At 38.9% G+C, this 21,544-nt stretch overlaps 1 pseudogene; it reads left to right on the forward strand.

Annotated features, from left to right (window-relative positions):
- The window catches only part of LOC102177634, a 60,252-nt pseudogene that overhangs the window by 24,644 nt on the left and 14,064 nt on the right, over positions 1-21,544 (forward strand).

The raw sequence follows: 21,544 nt of genomic DNA on the forward strand, positions 1-21,544 counted from the left end.
GTATAGCTAAACTTTTAGTTCCTGTCCAGGTCAAAGGCCTGAGAACCAGGAGAGCCAATGTTATGGTTCCTTTCTAAAGGGAAGCATCCTCAAGACGCAGGAAGAGCTGGGATTTCAGTTAAACCAAAGGCAGGAAAAAAGGTGTTATCCCAGTGTGATGGCAGACAGCCAGGAAGAGAGGATGGATAACTTTTTTGTTCAAGTCTTCAGCTGATTGGAGGGCAATCTGCTGTATTCATTCTACAAATTTTAATATTAATCTCATCCAAAAACAATCTAACAGAAACATTCAGATTAATATTTGGCCAAATATCTAGGCACTCCATGGCCCAGTCTTACAGGCACATAAAATTGACCATCACAAGTCTACCCCAAGTCTATCTGGCATGCTTATGCATCTCCTTAAACCATACTTAATCTCCTAATAAAGATAATAACAAGGTCATAATTCTGTTTATCATGATACAAATACCCTGCATAGAACTTAAAATGCATTAGCCATTTATCCAGAAGAGAAGATAAAAACTTTGAATAAAGTTTACCATTTCCTTGATATCCTGTAACAAACATTAAGATGTAAAGATACTTATATTCTCTGATAGGAAGTCAATTCCTCTTATATTACTTAATATGAGATTAGAGAGTGAAGAAACAAAGGTACCATACACACACACACACACACACACACACACACACACACATTCATAACATAAAAAGAGAAAAAAATACTCAGTGATGGAGATTATGCACGGGTTCAGCAACACAGATTTTCATTTACCAAGGCAGACCTGGAATTCCAGTTGAGCTATTTCAAGTCCTAAAAGATGATGCTGTGACAGTGCTGCACTCAATATGTCAGCAAATTTGGAAAACTCAGCCATGGCCACAGGACTGGAAAAGGTCAGTTTTCATTTCAGTCCCAAAGAAAGACAATGCCAAAGAATGCTCAAGCTACTGCACAATTGCACTCATCTCACACGCTAGTAAAGTAACGCTCAAAATTCTCCCACACCAGGCTTTAGCAAACCATGAACCATCAACTCCCTGATGTTCAAGCTGGTTTTAGAAAAGGCAGAGGAACCACAGATCAAATTACCAACATCCACTAGATCATGGAAAAAGCAAGAAAGTTCCAGAACAGCATCTATTTCTGCTTTATTGACTATACCAAAGCCTTTGACTGTGTGGATCAAAATAAACTGTGCAAAATTCTGAAAGAGATGGGAATACCAGACCACCCAACCTGCCTTTTGAGAAAACTGTATGCGGGTCAGAAAGCAACAGTTAAAACTGGACATAGAATAACAGCCTGGTTCCAAGTAAGAAAAGGAGTACGTCAAGGCTGTATATTGTCACCTTGCTTATTTAACTTATATGCAGAATCGATCATGAGAAACACTGGGCTGGAGGAAGCACAAGCTGGAATCAAGATAGCCGGGAGAAATATCAATAACCTCAGATATGCAGATATTATCCCAGTATAATCTCACTTATGGCAGAAAGTGAAGAACTAAAGAGCCTCTTGAGGACAGTCAAAGAGGAGAGTGAAAGAGTTGGCTTAAAGCCCAACATTCAGAAAACTAAGATCATGACATCTGGTCCCATCACTTCATGGGAAATAGATGGGGAAACAGTGGAAACAGTGGCTGACTTTATTTTTCTGGGCTCCAAAATCACTGCAGATGGTAACTGCAGCCGTGAAATTAAATGGCGCTAACTCCTTGGAAGAAAAGCTATGACCAACCTAGACAGCATATTAAAAAGCAGAGATTTTACTTTGTCAACAAAGGTCCATCTAGTCAAGGCTATGGTTTTTCCAGGAGTCATGTATGGATGTGAGAGTTGGACTATAAAGAAAGCTGAGTACCAAAGAATTGATACTTTTGAACTGTGGTATTGGAGAAGACTGTTGAGGGTTCCTTGGACTGCAAGGAGATCCAACCAGTCCATCCTAAAGGAGACCAGTCCTGGGTGTTCATTGGAAGGACTGATGTTGAAGCTGAAAGTCTAATACTTTGGCCACCTAATGCGAAGAGCTGATTCATCTGAGAAGACCCTGATGCTGGGAAAGATTGAAGGTAGGAGGAGAAGGGGACGACAGATAAGATGGTTGGATGCCATCACTGACTCCGTGGACATGGGTTTGGGTAGACTCTGGCAGTTGGTGATGGATTGGGAGGCCTGGCCTGCTGAGGTTCATTGGGTCACAAAGAGTCGGACATGACTGAGCAACTGAATTAACTGAACTGGAGGCTGACCTGACTGTGACCACTGGTGAGTGCCCAGTGCATTGGATGTACTGGATCATATGGCCCAAGTGGCAGAGAGCTTGTGCAGCAGGCTGAACTCTTCTCAGAACCTTCTCTTGATCTCTGCATGCGTGCTCAGTCACTTCAGTCATGTCCAACACTTTGTCCGGCTCCTCTGTCCATGGGATTTTCCAGACAAGAATACTGGAATGGGTTGTCATTTCCTTCTCCAGGGCATCTTTCCAACCCAGGCATAGAACCTGGGTCTGCTTGCTACATTGCAGGCAGAAGTTTTACTGCTGAGCTACTGGGAAGCCCCTCTCTTGATCTGGGTCCCACTAGAAACCAGAAGCTTTCCAGGCCACTCAGTAAATGGGTTGGAGTAACATTAAAATGAGAAATATGTTGCTTCCAAAATCCTAAGGGGCCCACTAGGCACTGTATTTCTTTCTTATAATTTTTTTTTTTTTTAGACGTAGGAGGGACCAGAGCAACAGCTTATCCTGCACCTTAGAAAGGGTATCTCAGTGTGCCCCCCACCAAGAAATTTCAGGAGGAGGCCCCTGAAACTTTGTTGATTTTACATTCTACCATCTGACATGCATTTACCTTACAAATAAGTCTAGAATCACTGCTGCTTCTTGCTCACTAAGCCAAATTAGCATTTTATAATCCATTGCATTGTGGGAAGGAAAGGCAATCAAGATCCTTGTGAACTAAATTATGACACAGAGCTGATGAGTTCTTAGGTAAGACAGTGAATGTACATTGCTAGCCTTGCCAGCTAAAAGCAAACTGCTTCTGGTCGTTCTTATTAACAGGTATGGGGGGAAAGTATTTGCCAGATCGTTAGACACACATCAGGTACTAGAGGATGTGTTAATTTGTTCAAGAAATAAAACCACATCTGGTGCAACAGCTGCAGTTGGAGTCATGATCTGATTAAGTTTATGATAATCTACAGTTATTCTCCAGGATGTATCTGCATTCTGCACAGGCCAAATGTGGGAGGGCATGAATGAGGATGTGGATATGGACTGCCACTCCTGTATTAATGGTGGCACTAATCTCTACAATCCTATGTGGGTAGAGTATTGTTTTTGGTTTACTATTTTACTCAGTAGAGGCAGTTTTACCGGTTTGCATTTGGCTTTCCCCACCAGAATAGTGTTTACTCCACAGGTTTGAGAACCAATATGGGGATTTTGCTATCTGATGAATAAGTCTGCAAATTATGCATTTTGGAACTGGTAAATAGTTGCAGGATGGGTTCTGGGTCCCACTGGATCCACTGTGAAATGGACCTGACCTCCATGAACCTTACTCTGACTAGCGGATCACAGTGAAGTTTTGGGTCTCCTGGAATTAACATCAGTTCAGAGCTAGTGTCTGTTTACATTAGAAAACTCAAGTAGTTCTTTTGGCACGTGTTGTACTTCCTCACAGATCACAATTTGTACCACACCTTTCGGGGCCTGCTGGGACTTAAGTCTAGTTAGGTCTAGAAGCAAAGGAAAGTAGCAAGAGAGAATCCGCACTGTTTTACGTAGTGACTGCTTTGAGGGAGGTCATTTACTGTCTCCTCGGGCAATGTGAAGTTAATCCTTTAAGGCTCAGTAGAGAGTAGAGACGGAGAAGGCAATGGCACCCCACTCCAGTACTCTTTGGGGGAGCCTGGTGGGCTGCCATCTATGGGGTCGCACAGAGTCAGACACGACTGAAGTGACTTAGCAACAGCAGCAGAGAGTAGAGAGGCTGTTTCCACTGGCAGAAAAGACTCAACAGAATTTTGGACTCCATGTTTCCACTTCATCAGGCTCTCCCAATATATCCTACTCCAACTTTCAGGCTCCCATCCCATCCCAGTCGGAGTTCTCACTTTACTGTCGATACCCTTGTACTGTAATTCAACGAGTTTCATTATGAGATTTTGGGTTTGTTTGACTCTTCAGAAATTTTAGTCCTCAGCTTTAGGAGATAGGGTCTCCTTTTCCTTTAGGGAACATAAAGAAGTTTTCAGGTCATCTATGAAACTTTTGAGCTGGGAATTTGAACTCCTGATCTTTTCTTTTTCAAGAAAAAAAATAATAATACCACTATTATTCAATAGTGATGACTATACAACCAGATCACACCATGAACTCTCAATGCTCTCTTTAATACTTTAAATAGAGTCATTAAGATCTTTAAATCTAATTAGGCTAGAGAGCCAATTCCAGAAACTCTAGAACCAATTTAGAAAATTCATTCTTAAAATTTTATTTTGATAGAACCATTCTCTGTATCAATATTTCCCAAATGAATTCTGTGAAACTTTTTGTGAAAAATAATACCAATCTTAAATTATCTTAGATCACAGAGAAGGAGAAAATATATCCAAATTAATTTCAGGAAGCCATTAAAATCCTGATAAAAAAACCTCACAAAGACATTACAAAACAATTACAGAGCATTAGCCCTTATAGTGTAAAAATCTTTAACAAAGTATTAGCAAAGAAAATGCAATACTTCCTAAAAATTGATAATGCATCATGGTCAAGTAGTATTTATCCAAGTAATCCAAGATTGTTTCAACACTTAAAATCAATCAATGAAATTCATTATAGTGCCAAAATGTGCTGTGCTGTGCTTAGTTGTTCAGTTGTGTCCGACCCTTTGCAACCCCATGGGCTATAGTCCGCCAGGCTCCTCTGTCCATGGGGATTCTCCAGGTAAGAATACTGGAGTGGGTTGCCATGCACTTCTCCAGGGGATCTTCCCAACCCAGGGATCAAACTCAGGTATCCCACATTACAGGTGGATTCTTTCCAACTGAGTCAGAAGGGAAACCCTGAAATCCTATGATGTGTTGAATATAATTATTTTAATATAATGCCAAAATGAACAAATATAAAACTCACTCGTGATATTGAAAAAGAAAATCTCCTAGGATGCTTGGAATAAAAGATAATTTCTTCATTCTGAGAAATGCCATCTATGAAAAATCTGTAACTTACCCTGTACCTAATCTTCTCCTTAAGATTAGGATTTATGCATGACTGTCTGCTCTTACCATTTCTATTCAACCTTTTCTTGGAGGACCTGGCCATTGCAATAAATGAAGAAAGAGGGGGGAAATGCATATGGATTGGAATGGAAGAAGTTAAACCCTCCCAACAGAGACAGATTGAAAACTTTTTGTTAAAACAAAAACAAAAATAAAAAAGAAAATAACATTAAAAAATTTTCAAGCTAATAAGTGAGGTTCATAAGACATGAGGTTACCAAAATAATATACAAAAAACAGCTATATTTCTATACACTAGAAGCAAACAATTGGAAAAGAAAAATAATAAATTCCTTTTACAATTGTACAAAATTATTTATAAAGTGCATAACAATATATTTTTAAAAGTCACACAAAACCTTTATTTTTAAAGCCACAGAATACTGCTGAAAGAAATGGAGAGACATATTTATATCTTGAAACACTCAATATTTTCAAGATGTCCATTTCTCCAATATTAATCTATAGATTGCATATAATATCAACCAGAACCCCAGCAGACATTTTTATATAAATAGATAAACTTGTACAAAACAGTATAGGAATATACAAAGAATCTAGAATTTTCAAAACAATCTTGGGAAAAAAAAGAAAAAAAGCTAGAAGGCGTGTACTCATAACTTCAAGACTTCAAGTTCGTTTCAGTCGCTCAGTCACGTCCAACTCTTTGCGACCCCATGAATCACAGCAAGCCAGGCCTCCCTGTCCATCACCAACTCCTGGAGTTCACTCAGACTCACGTCCATCCAGTCAGTGATGCCATCCAGCCATCTCATCCTCGGTCGTCCCCTTCTCCTCCTGCCCCCAATCCCTCCCAGCATCAGAGTCTTTTCCAATAAGTCAACTCTTCACATGAGGTGGCCAAAGTACTGGAGCTTCAGCTTTAGCATCATTCCTTCCAAAGAAATCCCAGGGCTGATCTCCTTCAGAATGCACTGGTTGGATCTCCTTGCAATCCGAGGGACTCTCGAGTCTTCTCCAACACCACAGTTCAAAAGCATCAATTTTTCGGTGCTCAGCCTCCTTCACAGTCCAACTCTCACATCCATACATGACTCCTGGAAAAACCATAGCCTTGACTAGATGGACCTTAGTCGGCAAAGTAATGTCTCTGCTTTTGAATATGCTATCTAGGTTGGTCATAAGTTTTCTTCCAAGGAGTAAGCGTCTTTTAATTTCATGGCTGCAATCACCATCTGCAGTGATTTTGGAGCCCAGAAAAATAAAGTCTGACACTGTTTCCACTGTTTCCCCATCTATTTCCCATGAAATGATGGGACCAGATGCCATGATCTTCGTTTTCTGAATGTTGAGCTTTAAGCCAACTTTTTCACTTTCCTCGTTCACTTTCATCAAGAGGCTTTTTAGCACCTCTTCACTTTCTGCCATAAGGGTGGTGTCATCTGCATATCTAAGGCTATTGATATTTCTCCTGGCAATCTGATTCCAGCTTGTGTTTCTTCCAATCCAGCGTTTCTCATGATGTACTCTGCATATAAGTTAAATAAGCAGGGTAACAAAATACAACCTTGACGTACGCCTTTTCCTATTTGGAACCAGTCTGTTGTTCCATGCCCAGTTCTAACTGCTGCTTCCTGACCTGCATACAGATTTCTCAAGAGGCAGGTTAGGTGGTCTGGTATTCCCATCTCTCTCAGAATTTTCCACAGTTTATTATGATCCACACAGTCAAAGGCTTTGGTATAGTCAATAAAGCAGAAGTAGATGTTTTTCTGGAACTCTCTTGCTTTTTCCATGATCCAGCGGATGTTGGCAATTTGATCTCTGGTTCCTCTGCCTTTTCTAAAACCAGCTTGAACATCAAGGAGTTCATGGTTCACGTATTGCTGAAGCCTGGCTTGGAGAATTTGGGGCATTACTTTACTAGCATGTGAGATGAGTGCAATTGTGCTGTAGTTTGAGCATTCTTTGGCATTTCCATTGTCATAAAGACAGACAAATAGATCAATGAAATAAGACAAAGCATCCAAATGAACCCATATTATATAGAATATTGACTTTTAATAAAGATGCCAACTCAATTCAATAAGGAAAGGGCAGTCTTCTCAATAAATGGTGCTGGGACAACTGAATACTCATAAGAGACAAATAAACAAAAATTCAGCCCCCCCTTTCTCACACTACATACAAAAATTAATTTGTGTAAATAAGAATAAAATAAGAATGGCAGGTATTGATAACATAGCTAGTAGGTCCAAAAGATTTCACTATACTATTTTAGTACTTCTTATAATAATATGATATGCATTACAAATAAGGAACATAATAATGATTGAAAATGTATTATCCAGTAATCTTATAAGACTAAAATCCTTATATTATATCTAAAAAATGTTACTGTCTATGCATATGTTTTAACTTTAAAAATCAATTGGAATAAATCATAATAAGAAAACAACCCAATTAAACAGTGACAAATGAAAGGATGCTCAACAACATTAGTCATTTGTCAAATTGAAATCACAATGAAGTGTCACTATACACCCATTAAAAAAAGTAAAATGAAAATGATTAACAGTATCAAGTGCTTATATTTAGATTTAGAATTTTGGGGAATGCAAAGTTAAATATATTTTATCAGACTACTTAATGCTATCACTCCTTCAGTTCAGTCGCTCAGTCGTGTCCAACTCTCTGCAATCTCATGAACCTCAGCACGCCAGGCCTCCCTGAATATCACCAGCTGCCGGAGTCCACCCAAACCCATGTTCATTGAGTCAGTGATGCCATCCAACCATCTCATCCTCTACTGTCCCCTTCTCCTCCTGCCCTCAATCTTTCCCAGCATCAGGGTCTTCTCAAATGAGTCAGCTCTTCGCATCAGGTGGCCAAAGTATTGGGCTTTCAGGTTCAACATCAGTCCTTTGAATGACCACCCAGGACTGATCTCCTTTAGGATGGACTTGTTGGATCTCCTTGCAGTCCAAGGGACCCTCAACAGTCTTCTCCAACACCACAGTTCAAAAGCATCAATTCTTCTGTGCTCAGCTTTCTTTATAGTCCAACTCTCACATCCATACATGACTCCTGGAAAAACCATAGCCTTGACTAGACGGGCCTTTGTTGGCAAAGTAATGTCTCTGCTTTTGAATATGCTGTCTAGGTTGGTCATAACTTTCTTTACAAGGAGCAAGCGTCTTTTAATTTCACGGCTGCAATCACCATATGCAGTGATTTTGGAGCCCCCAAAAATAAAGTCAGCCACTGTTTCCACTGTTTCCCCATCTATATCCCATGAAGTGATGGGACCAGATGTCATGATCTTCGTTTTCTGAATGTTGAGCTTCAAGTCAACTTTTTCACTCTCCACTTTCACTTTCATCAAGAGGCTTTTTAGTTCCTCTTCACTTTCTGCCATAAAGGTGGTGTCATCTGCATATCTGAGGTTATTGATATTTCTCCTGGCAATCTTGATTCCAGCTTGTGCTTCCTCCAGCCCAGCGTTTCTCATGATGTACTCTGCATAGAAGTTAAATAAGCAGGGTAACAATATACAGCCTTGATGTACACCTTTTCCTATTTGGAACCAGTCTGTTGTTCCATGTCCAGTTCTAACTGTTGCTTCCTGACCTGCATACAGATTTCTCAAGAGGCAGGTTAGGTGGTCTGGTATTCCCATCTCCTTCAGAATTTTCCACAGTTTATTGTGATCCACACAGTCAAAGCCTTTTGCATAGTCAATAAAGCAGAAATAGATGTTTCTCTGGAACTCTCTTGCTTTTTCCATGATCCAGCAGATGTTGGCCATTTGATCTCTGGTTCCTCTGCCTTTTCTAAAACCAGCTTGAACATCTGGAAGTTCACAGTTCACATATTGCTGAAGCCTGGCTTGGAGAATTTTGAGTGTTACATTATTATTGTGTGAGATGAATGCAATTGTGCAGTAGCTTGAGCATTCTTTGGCATTGTCTTTCTTTGGAATTGGAATGAAAACTGACCTTTTCCAGTTCTGTGTCCACTGCTGAGGTTTCCAAATTTGCTGGCATATTGAGTGCAGCACTTTCACAGCATCATCTTTCAGGATTTGAAATAGCTCAACTGGAATTCCATCACCTCCACTAGCTTTGTTTGTAGTGATGCTTCCTAAGGCCCACTTGCCTTCACATTCCAGGATGTGTGGCTCTAGGTAAGTGTGAATGATCACACCATCATGATTATTTGGGTTGTGAAGATTTTTTTTGTACAGTTCTTCTGTGTATTCTTGCCACCTCTTCTTAATAGTTCTGCTTCTGTTAGGTCCATGCCATTTCTGTCCTTTATTGATATAATAATATTAGCAAATATATGCCCTCACAAAGACATATAATGGAATGTTTATAGTTTTTGTTCATTATAATAAAAAACTGGAAACAATGCAAATATTTATCAATACCAGAATGGACAGTCTTGGAATATATATAAAATGAAACACAATTCAGCAATAAAAAGGCAGAAACTACTGATATTTACTTTATTCCTAAATCTCAATAGCATCTTGTTAATTAAAGGAATATGGAAACAAAACTAATACATATTCTGTTGTTGTTCAGTTGCTAAGTCATGTGCAATTCCTTTGCAACCCCATGGACTGTAGACTGCCAGGCTCCTCTGTCTGTGGGATTTCCCAAGCAAGAATACTAGAGTGGGTTGCCATTTCCTTCTCCGGGAGCTCTTCCAGGCCCAGGGATCAAACTTGCATCTCCTGCATTGTTGGTGGATTCTTTACCACTGAGCCACCAGAGACTCCCACACATTCTATACTTCCATTCATATGAAACTATAGGAAAAAAATAGATACATATATTGTGATGGAAAGCAGATCAATGTCGAAATTCAGTGGGTGGGAGGAGACAATTGATTTCAAGGGCACATATGAGAACTTGTTGGGATGAAGGAGATATTTTGTAGCCTGATTGTAGTCACAATACCATAGATAAACTTTTGATAGAACTCATGAAATCAAACACTTTAACAGGACAGATTTTGCAAATTAAAGAAAAATCTATTGAGAATGTGTTTTTACATGCTCAGAATCTGTATTCTGTGGGATATATAATTTTCTTCCTAGTACTGTTTCTTATAAAGTGGCAAATATGATTACAAAAACTGCAGTAGTACAAAATCCATTAAACATGAAGACACAGAATGGAAAATAGACATACTTTGGCACAGGCACTAAAAAGCTCAAGAAACACTAAAATCTGCTTAGACTCAGTTCTATGACTCAGTAAAACATCTTCCCACTGAAATTGTTAATGGGCTATGAGGCTTTAAATACACAGTTCCCAATCAGCTCTAAATAGAGGCCAACTTCTTATATGGTATTCTGCTTGTTAACTGTACCTTACATGGTTACAAAGTGGTTCTGTAAGAAGTTGTTTCAAAGAGTTATTTCACAATCTTCTGTCCTCCTTTTGAGTCAGAAAAGGAAAAAGAGTCTACAGCCATGCCACCCTGAACATGCCCAATCTTGTCTGATCTTGGAAGCTAAGTAGGGTTGGTTCTGGTTAGTGCTTGGATGGGAGAAAAGGAGAAAGAGCTCAGTTGTTGACATTTGAATGGGTGAAAATGATATACAGAAAATAACTTGTCTATATTGAGATAAATAGAGCTAAAAAGGCAGTCATTTGACTTGTGGTAGTATCAACCTATTATTAATGCTTTTTTGGGGGACAATTGTTTTAAGGATGAAAAATTCAAAATGTATCTTAATAGTATCCCCGGTAATTCAAAGGGAATTAAATTGTGAATAATCTTCCTGGTATCTTCTTTAAACCCCTAGCTGCCATTTTTAGTACCAGAGGTCCTAGAATACAAGGAGGGCAGTGGACACCCTTGGTTTTCAGTATAGTCTCATTTGTGGAAAGCTATAATCCATGCTGCTGACAGTTTCCTAACAATGCTTACAGCCAATTAGGATGGTTTGGCAGCAGCTCATGGAAGAAATGACAGAGAGATCTGGGTTGCTCCTGCTGTAAATCTCAGTGCCAAAAGTCACCGTTCTTGGGCTCTTTCTCAAATCTGTGTCCTAGCAACAAGCATTTCTAGAAACAAAAATATGTGGGGGAAAGGGCAGGGGGAGCTATTTGAAAGGAGGGAAAGAGACATCCGGCAGACAGTGTCTGTGTTTTCTATATGGTACTTGGGTGGGTACATCAATCATATTTGTTAAGTTGGACTCTAAACCATATGTCAGAATTTTGGTGGCAAATCTTTCACTCTCCCTTCTTGAATCCCAGTGTTCCCCTCATTGCACCATTCTGCTCCAACTGAGGCAGTTGAGAATGAACTGGAAAGGTAAAGGATAAATGAAAGGCAAGAAGACCTCTTGGCTGCTGCAACAAACCAGGATAAACCAAGAAAGTAGTGATGATGGAGATGCAAAAAAAGTTGAAGTTAGCAAAAAAAAAAAAAAAAAAAAGTCTTGGCAACCTAATCAGATGTAGGAGTTAATCAGAAAATTCTTGTTTGAGCAACTGGGTAGAAAGCAACAGCATCCATGAAGCCAGAAAAACAGAAGAAAAAAAAAAATTGCTGGCTGGGTTGGGGATAGTTGGAGGAGCATAGCCATATAAGAAATGCATGTGCAATTCAATAGGGATTTTAAACTAGTGCAGATCTTGCGGCGCCATTATTTTCTGTTTGTTTGGTATTCTGTCACTCTCTCTCTGGCCCTACTTCTATCTATACACGTTTATGCCCACTTCCTTGCTTCTTTAATCCTCTAACAGACTTATGCTTAACTTCTTTTGGTTCCTTGAATGCTCCTTTCCCTATCTCACCGCTGTGACTAGACTTGTGCTTTTCTTTCTGGAGTGCTTTTCTCCTTCCCTCTAGTTCTCTTTCTTTGGATCACTGCCGCTTGCCCTTCAGCTTTCCAGTTAGCCATCACTTCTCCAGAAGCATTCCTTGCACCATCCCCAGTCTTCCCAAGCCCATTTTAGGTGACTCTTTAATGTACTTCCATTTCCTCTATCGTAATGTTTATCACTAGTGTTGAAATTGAACCCTTACTTGTCTGTCTTTACCTCGACATTATAAGCTCAGCTAAATGAAAGGACTGTTTGCCTTGTCAGTAATTAAGCCCAAAGAATCAAAGTAAAACATAAATAAATATTAGTAGAATTGAGTATTTCTAAAATTATTTAGTAAACATAAAAACAAATGGGGTTCTTCCCTGGTCCTTCCACTGCAGGGGACATGGGTTTGACCCTTGTTTGGGGAACTAAGATCCTGCATGCTGCTGTACAGTCACAAAAAAATTTTAAAAAGACCCAAATTCCCAACTGTGGATTATTACATATGGTCACTTATATCAACTGATATATCAATTATAATTTTTAAGAATAAATAAGTACATATAATATGTATGACATGTATAATATGGAGAGGGAGAAAGAGGTAACAAACTAAGAACTAGGGTTCTATATAAAATTTTGCACTTAAAATGCAGCGTATGGCTTTATACATGGCATTTAAATACTTGAGGTTTAAATTTTATCATCTGTACAAGTGAAAGGTGGGATGAAGAAAGTTTGATGTTTCCTCATATTTAAGATTATGTGAATCTATGAAAATAAACAGCAAAGGGGAACCTAAGTCTTATCAATTTCAAACAATGTAAACAGAGATTTTCAAAAATACAATAAGAATTGGAGTGACATCCAATAATATGAGAGTAGAAATAAATCTCAAATTTCTATCAAAAACAATATTAGAAGTACCGTAAGTTGTTCTTTTAAAAATTTATACCTGGATTCTTCATCTGACTTTGTATATTGTAAATATTTTTTAAAGATTATCTGTAGACTTGTTCATTAAGATGGTTAAAGCTCACTATAACACATGATAAATCAAGTTAATTAATATTGGTAAGTACCGATATTAACTAGTTAATATTGGTAAGTACCTAGTAACATGTAATATTAATGAGGAGCATGATGGAGGGAGACTGTAGACATGAACAAAGCACTTGGACACATGCAAGGATAAATTACCAATATATTATTACATCATTCCCCAATAAAGGCAAGATACCAAAACAGCACCAGGGGAAGTAGAGATCCTTTCAAATATTCTGGAATCAAATAAGTACTGGTTAGGAAAAACCCTCAGAGATCATTTGATCCAGCCTCATTAGGGTCTTTGATCTTGAAATACCCCCAGTAAGTGCTGTCCCACTTATTCTTGAATGTCTCTGAGGAGACAATCTCACTGGAAGCAACGCATTCCATCTTTGAGCATCTCTATCTATTGCAGAATGTTTTCTTTTATCATGCTCCCTGAAGTTTCCATTCATTGGTCTTGGTTCTGTCAGTGGGATCAAGCAAAGCACATCAAATATCTCTTTCACATGACAGCTTCAAATTGCTATTGCAAATCTGAAATGAATTCCCAATTTTGTATTTCTATACAACATAAAAATATAATGTGACAATCAAGACCTTTTTGAACTAGATGTGAATAGAAGTTTAATTTCCTTTTTATTCACCAAATTATAGAAATTACAGTTTAGCTTAAATTCTGATTCATGTTGTTTTTAAACTAAAGCTATCCCTTTTTAAAAGTATTGTACCACCTCTTGCCTCTTTTCTTTAGTTTGACATCAGTCATTACAGTCTAATTGCTCTTGTTCTTGCTTCTTGGTACGTGAGAGGTGGGGAGTCAGTTTGCATGACATCTGACATTAAAGGCTTGCTGAGTTCCCTGTTTTATAGAAACAGCTTATGGATTACACTGTAATATGCTGCCAGCCAAGGGATACAGGGAGTAGAGTGGTTGTGAGGATGGTGTGAACTGAAGCCACTTCTGCTCTTAGACAAAAGTATGTTGCAAAACAGGGTTAAGAAAATAACAATAAAACAATAAATTCTTTGCAATAAGACCAGAGCTAATTTTGCAACTTGGCCTAGAAAGTTACTATCTATATAACCTTCATTAAAAGAGTTAATTTCACTCAGCCCTAAGGTCTTCATCTATAAAATGGGAATAACATTGAGTTTGCAGGCCTGTTGTGATAATTAAATGAGGCACTTGAGCACACTTCATCTAGTAAAGTGACTGGCTATTGCTTCTCCTATTTCAAAGCTAGTGCAGTTAGAAAGTTTATCCCTTAGCTCTTGCTAGCTTCTCCAGGCCCCCACATCCTCCCACACAATATTATTGTTCAGGCCACCCTCCAGCCTCATTCTCAAGCCGGTAACATTATCTGCTTTCAGCTCTTATCTCCTCCAATTTGATGATTCCAAAATGAGAGGACCTGAGCAGTGGTGAAAGCATCAGAACTGAACTGAGCTTCCTTATTCTCATGCCCAAGATGCCCACAATGTAGAGAATGATGAGGAACTGAACGTTTCCATGACCCAGTTTGGTGTCTCCCTGAGTAACTGAGGCTGCTTTGCCTCTGAAGGTCCTCTTGGCGGTCTCCTTCGGATGACATTGGGTGAGAGAGTCCTGCTACTATTGCCTACTGAATCAAGAAGGAGTAACTACGTACAGAACACTGATGACATGCCAAGAACTGTGCTGGGTCTGTGCCTCCAACACACACATTCAATTATTCATCAAAATCTATTGCAAATCACCTGTGTGCCAAGTTGTATGTAATAGTCGAAGGGAGGAAGTACAGTAAAATGTGTAAAACATAGAGAAATTATGCAGATAAAGGAAACTCTGCTCTCCGGGGTTGTAAGATCGTGGAAGACATGACATAGGAACTGACATTTGAAAGAGAAACAGGCTTTCAGATGGAAGAATAGGTCAGGCATGGGAAACACATACATGAAAATACAGGAGGCCTGACCAAACACAGCTTGCTGTGGAAATGTCAATATGTTGATATTATAGAAACTTGACATTCAAAAGACGATTGTGAAATACCTTAATGTAGAAACAGGCTGTTGTGCAAAATAAGACCAAAGATGTAGAATGTAACCTAAAGCTGTGCTGCTCACTGTGAAATGAAGGAGGGAAATCTCTCCAGCTCATGGCTGGGCTGCAGTTACTTTTCAATTCCTTTACACATCAAAATCACAGACTTTCTGGTCAAAAGGTACAAACTTCCAGTTATAAACTAAATAAGTCCTAGGTACATAATGTACAACATTATGACTATAATTAACACTGTTGTATAGTATGCAAGAAAGATGTTAGGAGAGTAAATCCTAAGAGTTTTCATCACAAGGAGAAATAAAATCTTTTAGTTCTTCTTTTTGCTGTATCAATATGAAATGATGGATATTCACAAAATTTACTGTGGTAATCATTTCACTATATATGTAAGCCAAAACGTTATGTTGCACACCTTAAACATAGCAATGATATATGTCAATTATATCTCAATAAGACTGAAAATAATCACAGTTTCTTTTATATAAGAACACAACATAAGATCCTTTGAGAACTGAATTTTGTCAGCAGTGGAGTAGAAATTTTGTGATACATAGGTGATGCAAGTATAACATGATATGGAGGCAGGGAGTATTCTTGGGAAAAGTTGGGAAGAGAAGTCTTAATGAAAGCCCATCTCAGACTGTTATTTGTGACGGGTAATAAGGATTTAGTCTTGAAAGGGGCATAGGAACTTGTCTGGTAAACATTAAAGTATTCTCATTTTGCTGAGACCATATACTCTTCTAACTAACAGGAAGTTATGTAAAATGAAGTTCTGTTTAACATGAAGAGTTGACCTTCAGGAACTTAGGCTTGTGTGTTCTATACATTTTGCACGGCTACTGAATAAGCATATAGAGTCATCATCAGATTTATATTTCATAAATATTAACTTGATCACAATGCAAAATATAAATTTGTGAGGGATGAGGCTAGAATCAGATAAATTAGTTAGGCAGTTATTGCACTATTCTTGGGGAGAGATAATGAGGGATTAAACTAAGAAGAGCCACTGGGAACAGAAAAGAGATGATGAGGTTATCTAGTAGAAACCTGCAGAAAATAGCAAACATAATGGAGAAAATTTAGACATTAATACATTCTATTAAAGTTGGAATAAAGTCATGTACCTGATATTACTGTCACTTTTCAATATGGCACAGAGATTTTGGTCATTTCAGTAATTTTAGGAAAAGAAATAAGGTGTAATAGAGTGAAAGCATGGACCGTATGTATTTATAGATGATATAATCATACAAGCATAGTGCACACACACACACACATCCACAAACTATTAAAACTAAAAATAGAGTCCATCCGTTTGCTAGATACAGGATGACATTAAAAATCATCACAAGATCAACAAACTGCATCAACAACAATTGTGTCAAACACTACATATCCACTCAGAGATTTTACCCCAACCCTCCCCAACTTTCTCCCTTTTTCCCCGTTTACATCTAAGTGTGCCAAACCTTACTGCCTCCTTCGTGGAGGTAGGAAATTATATGTTTTCTTGTGGTTACCCTACATCTTGGTTACACTTAAGAAAAATGTCCTTTATTAAACTTTCCTGCTAGGACCCTGACAAAGATCATCCCTTCTCAAGATGATTGATATTAGTCATCACAGAAATTTCATGATTCTTTTCTATCACTGACCCAACAAATATTTGTTGACATGTGATCCAGTTTTGGCCAATTAAATGGGACAGAAGACCTGCAAATTAGCTTCCAGGGAAAAGTTTATCCACTTATTAAAAAGTATCACGGGAAAAGATGGTTTTCTTTTTCCTCTGAACATTGTCCTAACTGAATGTAGAACTTAAAATTTCTGAATCATCTTTCTATCACTATTTGGATGAAATTATCCCAAAGAATTTGTTTGGGACTGAGAGAATGAAGTGAGTGAAGAAGAAAACAAATGCCGGACTCTACAGAACTTCAATACTGAGAGGTGGTGTGAAAGAGGAGTCCTGGAAGTGACTGAGAAATATCCGTCAAAGAGATAGAACATGAGCCAGAAGAAAGGACAGTATGGACAGCAAGTAAGAATGAGTGTCAAGAAAAAGGGCATGGTCGATATCACCATACTGTTGAAGGGGTTGGTTGGGTAAGGTCTGAGAAGAGATGATACAATCTGAAGCAAAAGCAGTTGCAGTGGAATGATGGTGTTGAAACCTCATTGTTAAGGCTTGAGAAGTTAATAGAGGTTAGAACATGGATTGAGGACATGAGAAACTGAATACATTTTCTGAGAATTTTCCAGGGAAGCAGGGTATTAAAAGGAGGGAAGGAACATTGTTAGTTCTTTTATTTCCCCCTTTTTGTATAGAAGATAATCCAGGATGAAATCAACTTGGGGGCAGAGAGTGAGAAAAAAAAACAAAAAACAAAACAAAACATTGGAAAAGAAGACAGATTGACCACCATAGAACTTTCATCAGTTTGAACAATTACAACTATTTTTAACAGTAGATGGATTTTTACTCAAGTCTATCTCATGTATGTGAACATAATACCTATGGTCTGAAGGTGTGGGATCTACTCCTGCACATCCTCCTCCATCCACCCCACCACCTCCTTGCATTCTTGCTCTCCCTGCTCTTCCCTTTAGGGCTTTGACACTCCAGCTTCACCTGATAACTGTCAGGAATGTTTACGGCTTTGGCTGCAGCTTGAGTTTTTAGGTATGTGACCCTCTAATGAAAATAAGGAGAGTGGAAAAAAGCAGGAAAGCTGACCAGAACCAGAGCACCTGGACAAATACTCTTACTTCTAATGACATTTCTGGTCACAGGGTCATTTCTCTAATGCCTGAAATCTAGATGTTGAGGCAGGGCAAGGGGCCTGGGGCTTGGAGAGAAGCAGATTAGAAAAAGGATTTTTGGGGGGAGAATGCTTAGAGGAAGGTCTAGAAAATATACCATTAAAAGAAAAAACAGTAGCTACTTTTCGTTTCCTTCTTTCCTTCCTTCTTTCCTTCCTCCCTCCTACCTTCCTGCCTCCCTTTTAAAATTACTAGTGCATTTATGGGCTTCCTTGGTGGCTCAGACAGTAAAGAATCTGCCTGTAATGTGGGAGACTTGGGTTCCATCCCTGGAGAAGTGAATGGCAACCCACTCCAGTATGCTTTCCTGGAGAATTCCACGGACAGAGGAGACTGGCGGATTACAGTCCATGGGGTCGCAAAGAGTCAGACATGACTGAGTGACTTTTACTTTCACTAATGTCTTTATAATAGTTAGAGATATTCAGAGAAGAATCTAAGCTTTCCCAATTTAGTTTGCGCTTCTTGGGATTCGTCTCCTCCTCCACACTCTGCCCTCCTGTAGTCCCTTCCTGTTTAATATTAATGTGATTCCCGTCTGGTTCCTCCTCCACTCAGCCTACTTCCTTTTTCAGCTTCAGTGATGAGTCTCTGGCACTCAGGTTAATGTTCCCTTTATTTTAATCATTTCTGCTTTCTCACTTTGACCTTTCCTTCATTTCTAATTGACACCCCCATACTGCTGTGAGAAAATTAAGTCACCTCCATCCATTTCAGGGGACCAAAGTATGCGTTGCTCAGTCACAAATTCTCCATCTCATTTCCTTCCATAACAGAGGCCCACTGAGATTAGTTGAAAAGAGCAAGAAATGGGTGACCTATTTGTCTGTGGTAGTTAAAAATTTAGCATACAGCAATAGCACATTTGCCTCATTTCCTAAGGTTATGAGGTATTTCACAGAAATGATTTTTAAAGATAACAAGAATTTACTGCTTTTCAAGCTCCAATATTTAAAAGAAATTACTATGTGTTGGAATCTTCATCAAGGCTGCTTATTCTGTAATGCAGTTGCTAAATATCAGCCTCAATGCATGAAGTCACTACAAAAGGGAGACAGTGCGGTGAACACACTGGCTAGCTGAGCTATTTTCTTAGCTCTGACAACCTCTTCAGGGGAGGCTGTGCAGCTCTGTGTATTTATTTAAATTCTCTGATACTAAGTGGTTTCAGCTAAGGAAAAGTAGGTCTCTGCTCCCATAAAGTTATCAGTGCTAAAGAGAGATCCTATTGTTCTTTAATGTTTATAGTTTCATAACATGATTATTATGAGTGAGGGGACTTTGTTTTAATAATTTTGCCTAGCATCCTAGAAACAGGTTTTAATGCTTGTGTATCTTCAATTCTCCTTCTAGATTTGCCCTTTATTTGAGTGTTAAAGAACACACAGGGTGGTGCTATATGTCTAGATTGCAGGGAGTTAAAGATTCCCTTATCACTTGCCAGTATCTTTTTCAGCGGGTGAATGGTTTCTTTTCCTATTAGACTATCCCAGCATTTTAGTACATCTAGAGATTTAGACAGGGTGCAAGTGGGTGGGGGTCTATAAGGATTAGAAATGGAGGCCCACTTTCACCTCTGCTGCATTCACAGACTTGTAGAGTCAGAATCTGTGTGCCCTGGAGAACCAGGTAGGACGACAGCACCTGCAGAACACTGTTGTCTTTCACTGTAGTTTCATTTCCTGGTGTCATGGCAGATGAGTGCATGTTCCCTTTGCTGTTGACAGGTGTCGTTTACCATGCTCAACTGTGCTTTCCTTATAATTTACTTCTTCTGTTCTTCTTGAAGTATGTGTCACTCTTGGTTTCTCATAGCTCCCATTGGTCTAAAAGTATATAAAATCTGAGCCTGAGTCTTGAATTGCTGACCTGTCTGAAGTATTGCAGCAGTGGTTCAAGAAGACTATGACAGAACTGGGGACAAAGCTTGGGAATAACCTTGAACAAGTCCATTAACCTATTTTGCCCTCAGCTTCTTTATCGGTACAATGCACATGTTAACCTATATCATCTCTTCATCTGTGACATTCTAAGACTCTAGCTCTTGATGTTTCCACTAATGGTTAGTTTCTGCATTTCTCTGTGAGTTATTTAGAGAATTTCCATATATATATATATATATATATATATTTATTTATTTATTTAGAGAATATATATATATTTATTTAGAGAATTAGTTGTTTAGAGAATTTCCTTATATATATACACACACACACTTAATTATGTCTATATACTTAATTATATATATGTACTTTATATATATACACTTAATTATATATATACATTTAATTATATATATACACTTAATTATATATATATATACACACACACACTTAATTTTATATATATATATGAAAGTGAAAGTGAAGTTGCTCAGTCGTGTCATACTCTTTGGGACCCCAAGGACACTGGGCTCCTCTGTCCATGGGATTTTCTGGGCAAGAGTACTGGGTGGAGGTTGCCATTTCCTTCTCCAGGGAATCTTCCTGACCCAGGGATCGAACCCAGGTCTCCCGCATTGTAGACAGATGCTTTACAGTTTGAGCATATATACACTTAATTATATATATATATATATACCCCTCATCCAAGGTAAGGAGCAGTGGCTGCACTTTACTGGAGCAGCTGTGAAGAGATCCCTCCCACGTCCAAGGTAACAGAAACGCAAGTAAGACGGTAGGTGTTGCGAGAGGGCATCAAAGGATAGACACACTGAAACCATGATCACAGAAAACTAGTCAGTCTGATCACATGGACCGCAGCCTGATATAACTCAGTGAAACAAAGCCATGCCTTGTGGGGCCACCCAAGACGGACAGGTCATGGTGGAGAGGTCTGACAGAATGTGGTCCACTGGATAAGGAAATGGCAAACCACTTCAGTATTCTTGCCTTGAGAAACCCCATGAACAGTATGAAAAGGCAAAATGGTAGGATACTGAAAAGGAACTCCTCAGGTCGGTAGGTGCCCAATATGCTACTGGAGGTCAGTGGAGAAATAACTCCAGAAAGAATGAAGGGATGGAGCCAAAGCAAAAACAATACCCAGTTGTGGATGTGACTGGTGATAGAAGCAAGGTCTGATGCTGTAAAGAGCAATATTGCATAGTAACCTGGAATGTTAGGTCCATGAATCAAGGCAAATTGGAAGTGTTCAAACAGGAGATGGCAAGAGTGGATGTCAACATTCTAGGAATCAGCAAACTAAAATGGACTGGAAGGGGTGAATTTAACTCAAATGACCATTTTATCTACTACTGCGGGCAGGAATCTCTTAGAAGAAATGGAGTAGCCATCATGATCAACAAAGAGTCTGAAATGCAGTACTTGGATACAATCTCAAAAAATGACAGAATGATCTCTGTTTGTTTCCAAGGCAAACCATTCAATATCAGAGTAATCCAAGCCTATGCCCCAACCAGTAATGCTGAAGAAGCTGAAGTTGAACGGTTCTATGAAGACCTCCAAGACCTTTTAGAACTGACACCCAAAAAAGATGTCCTTTTCATTATAAGGGACTGGAACGCAAA

This window comes from Capra hircus, chromosome 10 (genome assembly GCF_001704415.2).
Source record: "Capra hircus breed San Clemente chromosome 10, ASM170441v1, whole genome shotgun sequence".
Classification (NCBI taxonomy): Eukaryota; Metazoa; Chordata; class Mammalia; order Artiodactyla; family Bovidae; genus Capra; species Capra hircus.